The sequence below is a fragment of the Ictidomys tridecemlineatus genome, chromosome 6 (genome assembly GCF_052094955.1).
Source record: "Ictidomys tridecemlineatus isolate mIctTri1 chromosome 6, mIctTri1.hap1, whole genome shotgun sequence".
NCBI classification, from domain to species: Eukaryota; Metazoa; Chordata; class Mammalia; order Rodentia; family Sciuridae; genus Ictidomys; species Ictidomys tridecemlineatus.
The window spans coordinates 137,131,935-137,148,582 of record NC_135482.1 but is presented as its reverse complement, the minus strand read 5'-3'; the positions used below and the strand labels follow the sequence as shown (position 1 = coordinate 137,148,582).

At 41.6% G+C, this 16,648-nt stretch overlaps 1 long non-coding RNA gene across 1 annotated transcript in view; it reads left to right on the top strand.

Annotated features, from left to right (window-relative positions):
• Positions 1–15,893, top strand: part of LOC144378412 (uncharacterized) — a 56,863-nt gene extending 40,970 nt beyond the window's left edge. Inside the window, exons 2-3 of the long non-coding RNA XR_013440067.1 lie at positions 6,105–6,170; positions 15,549–15,893. This is a non-coding gene — a long non-coding RNA (uncharacterized LOC144378412). The remainder of the gene's footprint in view (positions 1–6,104; positions 6,171–15,548) is intronic.
• Positions 15,894–16,648: the final 755 nt, after the last annotated feature.

Here is a 16,648-nt window from a genome sequence, read left to right as displayed (position 1 = left end):
AAAGTCACCTAAGATCTGCAAAACTAGATTTTTCTTTTTCTTTTCTTTTTTTTTTTTTTAACACCACCATAACCAGGATACAGAAATGTTTCATTACAACAAATGCTATCCCTTTTTAAGAACTGGTCTGTTTTATTCATATTCGTCCCCCCAGTTCCTAGCTCAGTGTGTGCTGGTAAGAGGCATCAGTTAAATATTTGTTGAATGTACCAGTATGTGGTCAAATATTACTGGGAACATTGCTTAATTTGTTTAGATAAAGAAGTATTGGGGCTGGGGATGTGGCTCAAGCGGTAGCGCGCTCGCCTGGCATGCGTGAGGCCCGGGTTCGATCCTCAGCACCACATACCAACAAAGATGTTGTGTCCGCCGAGAACTAAAAAATAAATATTAAAAAAAAATAAAGAAGTATTAATTTCTTTATTGTTCTTCAATTACTACAAGGATACCTGAAGAGAAAAAATGTCTTCAAACTCTATCTCCTAATGACCAAATTGCAAAGAACACAAAAATCCTCAGCTACCAAATCTCAGAGGTGGTGCATCACTAATTAACTTAAATCTTATAATCAAGATGTTGCCAACGTGAAATACTGGAACATTTTGAGAGGAAACTGGGCATGGTGGCATCCACCTATAATCCCAGAGACTTGGGAGGCTGAGGCAGGAGGATCCGAAGTTCAAGGATAGCCTGGGGGAATTGAGAGAGACCACGGTTTCAAAATGAAAAAAAAAAAAAAAAAATCAAAAGGACTGGGGATGTAGCTCAGTGGTAAAGCACCCTAAGTGCAATCTCCAGTATTCCTCTCCCGCCAGGTATCTTGAAAGGAGGCCCAAGTAGACATATAGACATCACATATATGTGTATATACGTTTCAGATGTTTTCTGTGAAATGGCATTTTAACATCCCCTGGAATCCACACTAGCCACGGAAGGCAGCCGGATGGAGAAAATCTGTGTGGTACTGCAGCCAGGCCTGCTTCCTCCTGGTTCCGATTACTAATACTGTCCCAGAGTAAACAGAAACATGACCCTCCATTAACTTGCTTCAGACGGACTACAATAAAATCTCCCCTAATGGTACCAGGGGGAAATCGACTACTCCTGAAAGATATTTGCACATTGTTGGAGTTTCTTGACCTTAAGATATCTTTTTGGAAGCATTTAAAGAACTAAAGAAAGAAATTGCCCTTTAAGTAGACCTTGTGACAGAAGTAGGTGGGAAAGTAATTACACTGCATACCAAGCCTTACCTTTGCTCAGGATAACTCCATGACAAATGCTAAAGCAAACATGGTCTAAGAACACCGTAATATTCATTCACCTCCTTTCCGATAAGAAAGGCTTATGAATTTTTATATCTTGAAAACCTTTGTTTCACAGGGTTTGCTTTAGCAAGTTGCCTCTTAACTCTGAATCGCTTTGGAGTCCATTTTCATGGAGTTACTTGAGGCCTAGCATTCAGTGGATTTTGTGTTAGAAACCACAGGTACGACCTGTTTCTGTAAATGATTTATTTCCATGGATCTGTTCCTTTAATTGATTTGATATTTACTTAAGAAAGTTCGTTCTTTGCTTGCCCTGTCATCCCCCTCTGAGAGCTTTTATATGGTGTGTCGCTGTCATAAACCGGCTGATTCCTTCCCCGACCAGTCATTTCTCTGAGGTTTACATGTCTTTACAGGAATCTGGTCACCATACCGTAAGGCTCCATCTTTTCTCTTTCTTTCTCTTTCCTCCCTCCTTCTCTCTTTCCCTTGCTCTTTCTACCCCTTTGTTCACTCTCTCTTTCTCTTTGTGATACTGGAGATGAAGTCCAGGGCCTTGTGCATGATAGGTGAGTTCTCTACCACTGAGCTACACTCCCAGCCCAAGAATTTTCCTTTATGTTCTATGTTGCTGGACATAGCCAATGACTTGGGAAAGCTTTAATGTGTACCCAGACAGCTGCGCAAACCCCCACAGCGATCATAACATCAACAACAGTCAGAATACTCACTGTTATGAACTATTTATATATTTGGGGTCTTATCTAAGTTTTAAGGAAAAGCATCTTTAGAAAGCTTTACTAGTTTTATTGATTTTGAATTCCAACTAAATAAAAACAGCCTGACAGCTATGAAAAAGCATCTTTAGGGCTGGGCAGGGTGGTGCACATCTGCAATCCCAGTCAGGAGGATTTCAAGTTCAAGGACAGCCTCAGCATTTTAACAAGATTCTGTCTCCAAATAAAAGATAAAAATGGATAGGGATGGAGCTCAGGGGTAGAGCACACCTGGGTTCAATCCTTAGTACCTACACACACTCCCACCAAAAAAAAAAAAAACAACACACACACACACACAAAATCCTCAGCTTTCATTTGTGTGCCTGACTTCTCAACCAGATTGCCAGCTTTAAACCATTCTGAAGTGGACAGACATTGTTTAGAAAATATGTGACAGGGGCAGGGTGTAGTGGCACATGCCTATAACCCTAGCTACTGGGGAGGCTGAGGGAGGAGGATTTCCAGTTTAAACTGCTCAGTTTGAGCAGTTAAGAGAGACACTGTTTCAAAGTGAAATTTAAAAAGAGCTTGGGATAGAACTCAATTGTAGAAAGCTTCGTACTGTGCTTGAGGCCCTGAGTTCAACACACCCCACCCTCCGCAGCCCCTACCCGTACGTACTGAAGGGAAAAAAGTCTGTGGCAGAAGAGATCCTTAAGCTCAGTCTCTCCCTACTCCAGGTCACCGGGATTCTAAGATCTAAAGTGATTTGCATGTGTTTAGTCTCAGTTTGTACTGGGGTGGCAAGGCAGGGACAAAGCACACTTTTCTAAACTGAATTCCCAGGAGAACACCAGGCCTAGGCACTGGAGCCTGGTAAGAAGAAGCCCTCATGGTGCACCTTACTCCCGTCCTCAACAGCAGCTGGAAGCTGTTCAGTCTCTTTATGACGCCTTTTCTCTTCCTGCGAACAGAAAAATGCACCCTTCTGGGAAGCAGGGCTTCAAGAAGCACTTATGCTATTTATCTCAAGCTCCTTTTAAAGGACGACTACTTTGACACGGAGAGGAAAACCCAAGCTCAAGTTCACGAGACCAAAAGAGAGCTGAGGAAGAAAGCTGCCTTCCAAAGCTTCCGGCTCTTCCCAGTCCCTGGATTCCACTTGTGTCTAGAACTCCCCGAGCAGGCAACTGCAATTTAGAGCCCCTGGCTTAGTCTTTGAGTTGGACCTGAGAAGGAAAGGGAATCACAGATTTGCTTAGGAAAAGCCACGCTGCAGAGGGAACCCTGTTCAGCTGTGCAGGGGACTTCCAGAGCCATGGACTCCAGACAGCATGACATGGTTGACAAGGTGTGCTTTCCAGGCTGCTGTGCTTCATCTTGCCCTTTATGACATGAATATTTGCCCAAATGCCAAGTTCTGCTTTACCCTGGACTGCGGAGCGAGGGGGAAAGTATTGTCAATGGGGAGGGCAGACTAAGAGCAGAGAATTGCTCATTTTTCTACATCATGGAAAAATATAGGATGTGCAGGAAACGTATCCTTTCAACTGGCTTAATCCCTTCAGCGAAGCTCATTTCAATGAGCTCCATTGTCTTCAGTCCCTACTGGAGCATTATAAAAATAGAACACTTAGAAGACTATGTCTATAGAACCAGAGTGAAATGGAGAGTTGAGGCAATTGTCCAGATAATCCAAGCAAAAACAAAACCAAATAAAATAAAACTACCCACCACTGAGGAATACAAAACAAAACAAAACAAAACAAAAAACCAGCCTTCAGAGCCTGAACGATCCAGTCTGATTTTCTACATTGTTCAGATTCACCAGCTCTGCATCTGTATTTACTTTTTCTACATAGACTGAGCTTGAGTTGTTAAAGAGTTTGTTTTCCCAATATTATCTCAAGTGCTACCTCGAAAAATACCTTGGCTTTAAGTGTGCCTCTGTTCCACTTCCCAGTACGATAGCAAAGTCACCACAGACTTATGCCTGTTTCTATGTGAGGTGGGAGTGTGAGCAATGGGTGGCTCTGGAGTTTTGGGAGGATGGCTTTCTCATTGGGGCTGGTGAGTTTGTTCCCTTTAGCAGGGTGCTAAGGGCTGGCGATGGTTTAGCTACACTCACATGTTTTAAACCTGTTGCTTTACGCTTGGCTAAGTGCCTGTCATGTGTGTTGGTTGCCAGTATAAGAGCTTGCTCATTTAGAAAAGCAGGGGACCCAGTTTCCTTTGAGATAGCAGCTGGTAATATTCCACTGGATGCTAGTGAGAGGCCACATGGCTGGGGATGCTGCCTGGGCGGGTTCCCCTTCACTGGCTCCCCAAAGTGGGAGAGTGGCTTGCTTCTCACACGAGACTCCTTGGCCCTGCTGTTCTGATGCACTTCTTCTCTTCATTTCTTCATCTGGTTTTTCCTTCTGTTTTCTTCCCAGAATAACTAGTTAACAAGTCTAATGAATCTTTCTTTCCCCTGACTTCATTCTACCCTGTTTCTTTCCCCCATTCTCTGAGTTTGAGTTCATCTTTTTGTTTTTGTTATTGGGAGTTGAACCCAGGGGTGCTTTACCACTGAGCTACATCCCCAGCCCTTTTTATTTTTATTATCATTATTATTATTATTATTATTATTATTTTTTTTTATTTTGAGACAGGCCCTTGCTAAATTGCCCAGGCTGGCTTCGAACTTGTGATTTTCCTGACTCAGCCTCCTGAATTGCTGGCATTATAGGCATACATCACTATGCCCAGTTGAGTTCTTTGTTTTTCATTTTTGGGGTGCCAGGGATTGAACTCAGGGGCACTCAGCCACTGAGCCACATCCCCAGCCCTATTTTTTATTTTATTTAGAGACAGGGTCTCACTGAGTTGCTTAGCACTTCGTTTTTTGCTGAGGCTGGCTGTGAACTCGCAATCCTTCCGCCTCAGTCTCTTGAGCTGCTAGGATTACAGGTGTATGCCACTGCACCCAGTGAGTTCTTCTTTTCTTATTCTTCCTAATAACTTCCTGCTTTTTTTTCAGTCTCACACATTTCTAATCCATCATAAGTAAATGCCAAAATAATCTTCCTTGAAGTTTTGCTTAATTGAATTGCATGTCCTTAAGCAGGAAGAGATAGAGCACGTGGTGATCCCAGCAACTTGGGAGTCTGAGGCTGGGGAACCGCAAGCTCCAGACCAGCCTGTGTGATGCAGGCAACACAGCGAAAGCCTGTCTTAAAAACAAACAAAAATTAAAAAGAAAAAAAAGCCTGAATTGTGCTTCCTTGCACAAATATCTTCAGTGACTCCTGTGACCTAACAGATTTTGCTCAAATTTCACATTCTGGCATTGAAAGTTTTCCTCAGTTTGGTCCTGGTGACTTCGCAGCCTCACTTGAACCTTGTCTTCAGGAAGATGGGCCCATTATCCTTGTCACAAGGTGCCCTTTTTCCTCTGGATCACCATCAAAATCCCTACCGTATTCCAAATCACTTTGGGAAAATAATGACCACCTTTGAATTGGATTCACAGAATGTAAGAATGAAAATGCATCTTGGAGGATATCAAGCTCAACTTTCACCTGTAACATACGCTTTCACCTTTGAACCTGTCCAAAGGGGAGCAACTTGGAAGCTCATTACATGTTCAGATAGTTATTATGCATAAGAATCCCCACCCCCTCCAATTCCTGTCTCTTTTAGCTCATTTGTCTTTGGTCTATCTTCAAGAACAACACAAAAAAATTTTCTTTTATATTAAAATCCCTACCATATTCCAAGGTTAGATTGGACACCCCTCTTCTTCCATAAATACTTTTTTAAAAAACCATTTTGGGAAAAAAATTTGATAAATTTTACCATCTCTGTTTTGACTGATCCAAATACAACACAGACTATTGAATTATTTCTTATACTGAAATGGTTTCTAAATCATTCTCTATCTTGGCTAATTTATCTGGAAGTGCTATAGAAGGTTAATAATAATATTGAAAACTTGTCCAGGAAAAACACAACTTTCCTGATCCATAGTATTCATTCCAAAAAAACTTGGGATGTTTGTACCACTTATTTGGCTCATTATGCACTGACATATATATTTATAATGTTTTTTTTTTCTTTCTTTTTTTTTGGTCAGAGAGGAAGGAGGGACAATTCCCTGGGCCTCTGTGTTTCCACTTATGAGACAAATGATCAACGCCTGGTAAGCAGAGACTCTGACCTGCAAAATATCTTTCAAAGAAAGTGCTGCACCTAGTAAGCAATCCATAATTTGATCTGAAAAGTTAATCTCAGATGAAGGAAAGTGCTGAGTCTAACATTTGCTACGTGACTCCTATAGTATTTGACCTCTTGGCAACTTTAACACTGTTGACTGTTTTCTCCTGAAAATTCTTCCTTTAGTTCCCATGGAAGTCAATTTGACCAACTCTCTGTACTTCTTAGTCTCCTTTGTAATTTCTCTTTTAAAAAAATTTAAATTCATTCTAATTAGTTATACATGACACTAGAGTGCATTTTGACATATCATGCATAAACAGTATAACTTCTCATTCTTCTGATTTTACATGATGAAGAATTACACAGGTCATATGATCATATATGCACATAGGGTAATAATGTCCGATTCATTCACCCTCAGCTGGGTGTCACCATAGCAACTGGGCCATCTCCACCTGCACTCTGCACAGGAAGTTCCCAGCGCAAAGAAGCCATGAGCAGTCAGAAGACCATGATTCAAGTTACCTCTCTCCACAGTTTCATGTCACAGATTGTGATATGTCTAGATACTTTTTGAGAAAAAGGTTTAATAGGGGAAGTTTAAGATTGATCAGGAAAAAAAAAATCTGCCATCATATCTTGGTGCATATAACTGGAGTCATAAAATACAAGAAACAACCACAAGCAAAACAAACAAACAAAAAACGGTCCTTTGGTACTTTTAAGTTCACTGTGAGCCCGTAAACCACTGTGGGCCTCGTAGTACATGCTTGGAATCCTAATCGCTTTGGAGGATGAGGCAGGAAGATTGCAAGTTTGAGCCAGCCTGGATAACTTAGTGAGACCTTGTCTCAAAGTAAAATAAAAATAGTTGGGGATGAAGTTTAGTGGTAGAGCAATTGCCTGGCTTGTGTGAGGCCCCAGGTCTGATATCCACTCCTACTACTAAGGAAAAGTTCATTTATTATCACATTAACTAAACACCAGAAAAATGACATACATAGACAGAACCAATCAGTGAAGTTATGCTTACTGAGCATCTATTATGGGCATGGCTCTGTGTTGGAGCCTTAGTGATCCTATATCTCGATTTACTCCTGGTTTAGGTGTATTGTCCCAGCATTTTTCTGGTCTGGGACAATCTATTGAGTTATCACCACAGGAGAATGCAAAACATTCCAATTCAACCCAAGAAAGAAGGTTGTTCTTGACATTGGGTTAGATGAGGTTGACAGACAGCTGTCATGCATGGATACATTTAGGGTTTTCATGAGAAAATTTACCCAAGGAAATTTCTGGGGAAAAGAAAAAAACTAAAACCCCAAGTAGACTGAAGAAATCTCTACATGGGAGACCTGATGGCTGAAAGAAATCTAAGATGATATAATCTTTAAGATATGGAAGTCTCTTCTTTACTGGGTTTGAAATATCTGCTGGGAGAATTATCCCTGGGGTTTCCATAGAAGAGAGGAGGGGAGGGGCCAGGGCTGCCATAGAAAGGCCACTGTTAAACAGCACTGTGGCCAGAAGAGGAATGGCTGCCCACCCCCTCTCTCTTGGAAAGCCCTTTTCTCTTTGGCTCTTGAGCACCACTACCTGCCAAGTTCGGAAGCTCTTGCTTTTCACTTTGGCGGGGGATAGAAAAGATAGGATGCCAATAGAACCTGGGAGATTTGATCCCACATCTAGTATGAGTCAGGTTAGCCCAGTATCCCTGGGAGGGCTGAGAAATTGTAGTAGAAGTGGCCCAGAGAGCATGACCAAAACAAAAAATCTAGAGTTACGTATAGGATTCTTCTTCCATGATTCCAAAGGAGCTGCCATTCATGATGGAAATATAGAGAGAAGCTCTTTGTGATGGACAGGAGGCAGCATCTCCCGGGGGGCAGGTGGCCCAGAGGAGTGCCAGAACAGTGTGGAGACCAGGAGGGAGCTTTACCAGGGGTTTGAGTGTGAAATCAGGGGAGAGGGAGATAGAGGTCAAATGAGGATCTCTGCTGTGTGTGATCTGTAAAAATACCTTTCCTGATTGCAGGAGTTGCTTAGGCTTTACCAGCTTCCCCCAAGAGTGAGCACTCTGGCAAGGGTGTATGGTTCTTATTCAACAGAATCAAAGTTATGGATGTGATTAATAAAATGCAGGTCATCAAAGCGTTACTCAAGTCATAATAACATGGTGTATACACACACATATGCAATTTATCTATCTGTAGAGAAATAATAAAAGAAGGGCTACTTTTTATGTGTGAGTATGAGATAGAAACAGAGGGAGGGGAATACAGGTCTAGGAGCAGCCTCAATTCTGGTGTTTTCCTTCTTTATTTCTGTTTTAGTCAACTTCCATTGCTGCTGTGACTAAAGATTTGACCAGACAGTTTCAGGGGAAGAAAAGTTTATTTAAGGACTCTCAGTTTCAAAGATCTCAGTCCATATGTAGTCTGCTCCATTCCTTGGACTCCAGGTGAGGCAGGACATTGTAGCAGAAGAGTGTGGTGGAGGGAAGCAGCTCACATGATGATCACAAAGCAGAGAGAGACAGACTCCATTCTCCAGATACAAAATATATACCCCATAGCCATGACCCCAGTGCCCATCTCCTCCAGCCACACCCCACCTGCCTCTAGTTACTACCCAGTTAATCCCATAAGGGATTAATTCACTGATTAGGTGAAGGTTATAACTCAATGGTTTCTTCTCCAAACCTTCTTGCATTGTTTCTTCTCCAAATATGTGAGATTTTAGGGAACACCACATCTAAACTATAACACCTTACTTCTTCCCTTTAGCTGCTTTACCAGAGCCCTTAACCCATGAGACACATTCTCAGGCATCGTAATTTTTAAATTTTAGAATAGGTCTTGCTAAGTTGCTGAGGCTGGCTTTGGACTTGAGATCGTCCTACCTCAGCCTCTTGAATTGCTGGAATTACAAGCATGTGCCACAGCATCCAGCTTGGGTTAATTCTTTTAATTTTTTTTTCCATGTTTTTACTGTCCCATATATTAACATATGGTATTAAACTTGTATAATGTCATAAAATTTTCACTTTATGCATATTTATTGAGGTATAATTGACAGATAAAAATTGTATGTATTTACAGTATGCAATTTGATGTTTTGACATAACAATTTTCCCATTTTATAAAGCCTCTGAATTCTGGAGACCTAGTGTATAGTATGGTGACTATGGCTAATAATACTCTACTGTGTACTTGGGATTTGCTAAGAGAATGGACTTTAGGTGTTCTCACAGCTGTACGCGCGCGCGCACACACACACACACACACACACACATTTAAAATTAAAAACACAACTAAAGAAGCTGGGCATGGTGGTGCACGCCTGTAATCCCAGCTACTTGGTAGGCCAAAGTAGGACAAGGGCAAGATTGAGGCCAGCCTCAGCCATTCAGCAAAGCCCTCATCAGCTTAGTGAGACCTTGTCTCAAAATAAAAACAATTAAAAGGCCTGGGGTGGTAGCACAGTGGCTAAATGCCTGGGCTGAGTCCCCTGTTTCAAAAACAAACAAACAAACAAACAACAACATACGAATAAAATTGAATAAACTCAGCTATTGCTGAGATGGGAATTTTCACATATGGTTTTTCTGTGACAATATAAGGATAAAACAGCAGACACATGCTTTGGGCATGTTTTGGATTTTTTCTTTGAGATGACAATGCTAAAAACATAGATGGGCAAAAGAAAACTGACTTACCTCTAAAGGAATCCTGTTTATTTCTATGGAGATTAATGAATAAAGGCTGTGATCTCTCAGAGCCATCTTCTTTCCTGGCCTCTCTAGTTAAGCTGGGCTCAGTTGCCAGTAACTCTTTTAATACTTTTTGTTCATGGTTAATATTTAAGGGTGGTAGTGTGTGTGTGTGTGTGTGTGTGTGTGTGTGTATTTTGGCTTCTTCTGTTTAATATATTATTTATTTCTCCATGTCTTTTAAATTTCATTTAAAATCACTCTTTCTCCATATTTCTTCTGCAAGCCTACAGATGTGAGTATATACAATGATGTAAATTGATATTCTATGGTTCATTTTGTTGTTTTGTGGGCAGTTTCTAAGTTTTCACCATTAGAAATATATAGCTAGGATGGTGGAAGGAGAGGGTCATCATTATACAAAATACATGTATGAAGATGTGAATTTGGTGTCAACATACCTTATATACAAACAGAGATATGATAAATAGTGATATAAAGGTGTATTAAGAATTGTATGCAAAAAAGAGAGCTCATGTAAAATGGCATAATTTGGTGTGAACATACTTTATATACAGAGTTACAAAAAATTGTGCTGTGAATGGATAGTTATGAATGTAATTCACGCCACTATTGTCATGTATTTAAGAAATAAATAAAAAAAGAAAAAAAGGAAAAAAAAGGAAAAAAAAAAAGAAAAAAAGAAATACTGGTTTGAAGCTGGGTGCTGTGGTGCACACCTGCAATCCCAGCAGCTTGCTAGGCTGAGGCAGGAGGGTCATGAGTTCAAAGCCAGCCTCAGCAACTTAAAGAGGCCCTAAACAACTTAAGGAGAGAGTGTCTCAAAATTAATAAATAAATAAGAGGGCTGGGGATGTGGCTCAGTGGTTGAGCATGCTATGTTCAATCCCTGGTGCCAGAAAACAAGAAGTTGTCGTCTCAGTGAGAGAGCCTTCTGTAGATCCTTCACATATCCTGGCCTTTACCATGGAGGCTTAGGCTAAGAGTTCACATGTGTTGGACACTCACCTTGTGTGAAGTCGAATATTGTCAAAGACTTGATGTTCATTACAACATCATTTGAGGTAGTGACTAATGTAGTCTTCAGTTTTACACATCAGGAAACTGAGGCTCAGAAGAATAAGAACAAAGTGTTGCTACAGTTAGGCAACTGGTAAGTGACAGAGCCAGGATTCAATTGTAGAGACCTGTGTTTCCAGAGCCCAAGCTATGTCACAATCTGCCTTTCTTCATTTCCTCCAATTTATTTCCTGAATGTAAAATATATTTTGCATGAAGTTAGATAGGCCTGAAGAGCAAAACCTCTTTAAAGAGGGAAGTTAAACGTCTGGGATTCAGAACCGGTCAAGGAAGCATGAGGCTGAGTCTTTTCTTTTTTTGGTGAAGGGAGGATTAAACCCAGGGGCACTCAACCACTGAGCCACATCTCCAGCCCCTTTTTAAGTTTTATTTAGAGACAGGGTCTTGTCAAGTTGCTTAGGGCCTCGCTAAGTTGCTGAGGCTGGCGTTGATCTCACGATACTCCTGCCTCGGCCTCCCAAGCTGCTGGCATTATAGGTGTGTGCTATCTGTAAGGCTGTGTCTTGAAGGAAGCAGAAGGGCCTGAGAAATTGATGCTGGGTGTGTGCATGCACACACACATGGCAGTGGGTGAAAACACTGGGTGAACTGGGATTCTAAGAAGTTCAGGAGATCCAGAGCAGGGAAGCTCAGGTGGAAAAATTAAGTGGTAAGATTGCATCAGATTTGAGTCTCACTTTAAAGAATCTAGATGTGATATTAATGGTTGATGGAGGGCCCTTAACTCCTTCAGAAGGTGTGGTAGACTGTTGATTTGGTGCCCCCACTCCTTGTGAAGCGTGCCTCCGGCTCTTCCTGCCCTTGAGTACTTCCCTCCCACATTGATTGAAGCCTAGTAATTCAACTAGCTTTAGCCAATGTGGCATTAGCAGGCATAATGCAAGCGAAAGTGTGATAAGCGTGATTGCATCTATTCTGTCCATGGGTTCTTTTCTAGAATCCAGCTGTCAACTCTGAAGAGGTCAAGTAGTCACATGGAAGGGCCGATGGAGGAGCACTGAGGTCTAGCTGACACCCCAGCTGACTCCGGCTGGCACTCGTCACATTCCATGTGAATGGGGCCATTTTGGACTCCAGCCATCCCAGGTCTGTGGTCATCACAGCAGGAAGCAGACCCTCCCCCCCCCCAGCCAACCTTAGAGTCCTAAGAACAAATAATTTTTTTTTTTAAATCCACTACATTTTAGGGCAGTTTGTGATGTAGTAACAGATCATTTCAACAGTCCAAGGTGATCTTTCTGTGGATGGTGCAAAGATAAAAGAAATCCTCCAGGTCTTTGTCCTAAGGGACAGCCATGCTTCCTGCCCCTTTGGCTCCGCATTCCATTGTTCTCACCTTTAGATTTTCATTTCCAGCTGGCTACCCACAGTCCCCAAACAGAATTCACTTTCTTTCACTTTAAAATGCTGCTCACCCTTCTTTCTCTGTTTTGGTAGCTAGTACAGCCACGTGCTCAAGTTGCCTAAGTTAGAATTGTCAGGTTCATTTCCATTCTCTCTCCTCACTCTCCACACTGTCCACTTACCACGGCGTTGCTGCCGACCTGGAGCTGGCTGCTGTGGAGAGCTGAGGGCCTGGAGGCCAGGAGATCTGGGATATGGAGGCCGTAGTCCTGAGATCACTGCAGCTGTGATGCTGAGCTCTTAAAAAGAGGGCATAGCTAGGCCTCTCAGGTGGAAAGACCTCTCTGTAGGCAGTTTTCCCTGCAGAGCAAATGGGTTATAGTTTTCAGTTTCTTCGTCTCACTTCCACTCTTCATATCCCCCAAAAATATTTAAAAAGCGTTGGGGACATGGCTCAGGGGTAGAGTCTAGCATGTGCAAAGCCCTAGGTTTCATCCCCAGCACTGAAAAATAAAAAAAAAGTTTTTTCCAGAAGGTGTTTAAAACCTCAAAAGAATTTGAATCAACTATACTATGTTTTATGTATGTTATAGCCAGAGAGAAGTATGCTGCAACTTTTTAAGCCAGGTAATAGGGTTGCATTGCCACCTACTTGGTATACAGTAACAGCACAGAAGTTGGAACATTCTTAGTTTTCCTTTTTTCCACATTCCAAAGACAACCGATCTTTTCCTCTTCGGTTCTAGAAAAGGAATTAAGAGACTTGTGCTCAGAGCTGTTGGTCTTTGCAGCATCCTAGTGCCTGTTGGAAGTCTTGGTGGCGGTAGGCAGGTGGACGCCAGGTGGGTGGACTCCCACCTGCGCAGATTGCTTGTCTGAGAGGGTGCAGGATGGATTTAGTTATCACTTGTCTCTTTGGCCAACTGCCTTTGTACAGTGCAAAAGATGTAGAACTGCTCCTGTTCTCTCTCCCTGGTTTCTAGTATGACTCTGCCACCAGCAAGTTCTGTGAATTCATGTTTCTGGCCCTGGTTCCAGTTTCCTTCATCAGGAAGGAAATAATCTTGCATCTAGGGCCAGGATACCTGAGTTGGAGTCTTACCTCCTTTTCTTCATCACAATATGAATGTGACCAAGTCCTTAATCTTTATAGATGCTAATTTTCTGGTTTGGAAAATGGGGTTGGGTAAATAAGACAATCTCCTTCCAGATTAAAAAAAATCTCAAACACTAACATGTTGCACAAAGCCAGGAATGGATTGAGAATCTTTAGCTTTCACGATGGGACTTGCTTTTAATACTCTGCCTCCATCTTCCTCCCCTTATTGCAACCCAGTCAATTAGTCAATTTCTCTGCATTTTAGTTTTGCTCTATTTGTCAAATGGAGATAATAAGAGATGCCTTAGAGGGATTCAGGGAGGATAAACTAATTAATGATCATAAAGTCCCAGTGGCCACGCGCCTGCTAAGTGGTCATGATTCTAAACAGATCTTTAGAGCTCCTCAGCTGCTCACAGGAGAGTCAGACAGCACCATTTATAACCTGATGTTCTTTCTTTTTTTTCTTTTTTTTTTTTTAATCTATCAAAAAAGACTCTCAGAGGCATAGGGAGGAAACATCAGAAGAAGCAAAGACCAAAATATTGCCTGGGAAGTGGATGGGGAAGGGTAGGAGGTGTGAGTTGAGGGGGCGCAAGGTGTTGCTGTTTGTTGAGATCTCTGGGCGCGAGTTCCTGGAGAGTTCTCTGGAGGTTTTCTGGCTGGTGGGATTGGGTGGCAGCAGAAGAGGTGTGGCTCTGAGATCGGCAGAAGCCTTTTTTTCTGGCTTTGTTCTTGTAGGGGTGCGGCTGGCTTCAAGTTCCAGGTTCTCTCTCCTTTTTTACCTTTGCCAGGTGGGATGGGAAGGTAAGAAAGCCGCGGTAAGGAAGGCAGAATCCCCTTCCTGAGGAGTTCGTCTCACATGGCAATGAACATCCTCTCCAACCCACTCCATATACCAGTTTCATAGTTTGCTTGTTGATCTAAATTATGTTCAGGGTAGTTCAACACGTAAGAAATGAGAGAAGGCATTTTAGAATAGAATATAAATAGACTCTGTTGCCTATTTTTAGCTTTTGATTTCTTCTTTGAAACCTTTAAATAGAAATTAATTCCTTCTTCCTAACATTTCTACATTGCTTTTTGGTCTGTCCTATATTAGAAGTATTTAGGTAACCACCCTAATAAAGTGGTAAATTTCTTGAGGGTAGAGAACATACATTATCATCATTTGTGGCTTCATCCTTACAAGGTCTAGGCACCACTTTGAAAATAGATGGTTTTTAAATAGCTACTTACAAACTGAGCTGTGGCCAGGTGTGATGGCACAGGCTTGCAATCCCAGCAATCTGGGAGGCCGAGGCAGGAGGATCTCAAGTTCAAGGCCAGTCTCAGCAACTTAGTGAGACTTTGTCTCAAAACAAAAAACAAAAAGGGCCACTGGGGTGTAGCTTAGTGGTAAAGTGCCCCTGGGTTCAGTCCCCAATTTGGTGGTGGTGGGGCAGTGTGGAATTGTGTTACCTTATCTGAAGGAATAATTGAATGACAGAATTTCAGGATTTTTTATTCTCTTGTGTTTACCATTCAGGTAAATCTCATCTTTTTTTTACTTTTATTTTTGGTTGGTTTGTCTTAATTTTCTTGGTTTAATAGTTTCTGTGAGGTCCTAATTCTCCTTTTGACATAATGACATGGGGTTAGTATGTTGATAATTTAGTTACATCCCCTTGGAAAGCAGAAGGCAATGAATGACCAAAGAGGAAAAATGAAATGAAATTAATTTTTGTTTGGCACAGGGGAATGACTAGGTATATTTAGAATGGAAGATGATGGGTAATGTGGCAGAGATAGCAGAAAAATCAGCTCTACAAGTTGATCCTTGGGCAGTTTGATTTCAGTTATGTCCCCTCTCCATTCAATAGGTCCTCTCTGTGGGTCCCTTGATACGGAGCAGCTGAAGTCTTTGCCAATCTTGTATCACCAAGAACATTAAATAAACAGTGACTCTGTCTTATGATTTGGCTGAACTTTGGATAATGATGTCTGTTGTCAGCAGATCCTTTTGCTGTGATTCTTACCATAAAATTTGCTAAGAAATATTTACCTTTGCACTCAGTTTATCCAGACAGCAGAGGTATAAGATTGTATTTTCTTGTTCTTTACAGGAAAAAGAAGAGTTTACTGATCTCTGAGTCATATGATTTCATCTTAAAGTGGGAAAATGGAAGCAAAGAACTAAAGTGTTCTAGATCTGCCTTTGCATCAAGAAATTGTCTGGTTCTGTCTGATTTTACACATGTGGATATCATGGCCCAAGAGCTTGAAGAATATGTGAAGCAACAAGATGGAGTTGAGAGCCCAGATATTATATTATGGGGTATTATGTTCTCTCTCCCCAGCCCACCTCCCCCTGTTATATTGTCTGGTTTAAATTTATGGAAGTGATCATTTTTGTTTGAACATATATTTTGTTTCATTCAGTGTATCATAAACAATTTGATAAAACTGAACTTTGGTAAGATTGCTTTCAGTGTGGGCTGATAACCAGGACTTGTCCTCCCTTGGCCCTGGAGTAATGACACTAAAGATGTTAGGCTCCTCCTAGCCAGAACCCACGTGACCACTCCTGGAGGGGTTATCTTGGTATACTTAGAAGCTAGCAAAGGATTTCTTAGAATGATTGAATCCAAAATATGTAATGCAAACCATTTATTGTTACTATTATCTCAGAATGCTTAATGCTGCAAGTATGCTGATTAGCTGGCTTAAGCAATAAAGACTTTAATTACCTCACATACAAGTGGGTGAGCAGAGCTTCAACAATGTCCTCAAAGTCCAAGACTCTTTCTAACTTTCTGCTCATAGTAGGTGTTCAGTTTCATCATCATTATCATTCTCACCATCATTACCATCATGGTCATCATCAAAATAGGAAGTATTTGAAGTATGGGTTTTAGGAATTGGGGTGTAGCATAAAAGAGTATCAGTGCCTCAGGTGAGAGAGTGGATCAAGTGGAAAAGCAAGAGAAGGAATCATTTCAGTGTATTGGGACATGGACTCACTGTCTCAAGACGGTTGCTTTGTTTCTAGCACATGTTTGTATTCAAGGCAACAACAAGCAGAACAGGTAACAAGTGGTGACCTTATCCCATCTTTTGGAAGAAAATAAATGTATTTTGGGCTGGGGTTGTAGCTCAGAGGTAGAGTGCTTGCGTAGCATGAGTGAGGCACTGGGTTCAAGCCTCAGCACCACATAAAAATAAA